The sequence below is a fragment of the Micropterus dolomieu genome, linkage group LG04 (genome assembly GCF_021292245.1).
Source record: "Micropterus dolomieu isolate WLL.071019.BEF.003 ecotype Adirondacks linkage group LG04, ASM2129224v1, whole genome shotgun sequence".
Taxonomy (NCBI): domain Eukaryota; kingdom Metazoa; phylum Chordata; class Actinopteri; order Centrarchiformes; family Centrarchidae; genus Micropterus; species Micropterus dolomieu.
In genome coordinates this window covers 33,699,451-33,700,946 of record NC_060153.1, presented here as the reverse complement: position 1 = coordinate 33,700,946, position 1,496 = coordinate 33,699,451, and the positions used below count along the sequence as shown (strand labels likewise).

The 1,496-nt window shown below is 33.9% G+C and overlaps 1 protein-coding gene across 1 annotated transcript in view; it reads right to left on the bottom strand.

Annotated features, from left to right (window-relative positions):
* The window catches only part of LOC123969663 (gastrula zinc finger protein XlCGF57.1-like), a 16,124-nt gene that overhangs the window by 7,485 nt on the left and 7,143 nt on the right, over window positions 1-1,496 (bottom strand). The window lies entirely within an intron of this gene.

The window sequence follows — 1,496 nt, the reverse complement described above, 5'->3', positions numbered from 1 at the left end:
TATGTGTTTGTGTATGTATGCATGTGAATGTATGCATGTGTTTGTGTATGTATGCGTATGTGTTTGTGTATGTATGCATGTGTTTGTGTATGTATGCATATGTATTTGTGTATGTATGCATGTGTTTGTGTATGTATGCATGTGTTTGTGTATAAATGCATATGTATTTGTGTATGTATGCATGTGTTTGTGTAGTTATGCATGTATTTGTGTATGTATGCGTATGTGTTTGTGTATGTATGTATGTGTTTGTGTATGTATGCATATGTATTTGTGTATGTATGCATGTGTTTGTGTATGTATGCGTATGTGTTTGTGTATGTATGCATGTGTTTGTGTATGTATGCATGTGTTTGTGTATGTATGCGTATGTGTTTGTGTATGTATGCATATGTATTTGTGTATGTATGCATGTGTTTGTGTATGTATGCGTATGTGTTTGTGTATGTATGCATGTGTTTGTGTATGTATGCATGTGTTTGTGTATGTATGCGTATGTGTTTGTGTATGTATACATGTGTTTGTGTATGTATGCATATGTATTTGTGTATGTATGCATGTGTTTGTGTATGTATGCGTATGTGTTTGTGTATGTATGCATGTGTTTGTGTATGTATGCATATGTGTTTGTGTATGTATGCATATGTGTTTGTGTATGCATGCATGTGTTTGTGTATGTATGCATGTGTTTGTGTATGTATGCATATGTGTTTGTGTATGCATGCATGTGTTTGTGTATGTATGCGTATGTGTTTGTGTAAGTATGCGTATGTGTTTGTGTATGTATGCGTATGTGTTTGTGTATGCATGCATGTGTTTTTGTATGTATGCATATGTGTTTGTGTATGCATGCATATGTGTTTGTGTATGCATGCGTATGTGTTTGTGTATGTATACATGTGTTTGTGTATGCATGCATATGTGTTTGTGTAAGTATGCATGTGTTTGTGTATGCATGCATATGTGTTTGTGTAAGTATGCATGTGTTTGTGTATGTATACATGTGTTTGTGTATGTATGCATGTGTTTGTGTATGCATGCATATGTGTTTGTGTAAGTATGCATGTGTTTGTGTATGTATACATGTGTTTGTGTAAGTATGCATGTGTTTGTGTATGTATGCATATGTATTTGTGTATGTATGCATGTGTTTGTGTATGTATGCATGTGTTTGTGTATGTATGCGTATGTGTTTGTGTATGTATGCATGTGAATGTATGCATGTGTTTGTGTATGTATGCATGTGTTTGTGTATGTATGCATGTGTTTGTGTATGTATGCGTATGTGTTTGTGTATGTATGCATATGTATTTGTGTATGTATGCATGTGTTTGTGTATGTATGCATGTATTTGTGTATGTATGCATGTGTTTGTGTATGTATGCATGTGTTTGTGTATGTATGCATATGTATTTGTGTATGTATGCATGTGTTTGTGTATGTATGCGTATGTGTTTGTGTATGTATGCATGTGAATGTATGCATGTGTTTGTGTA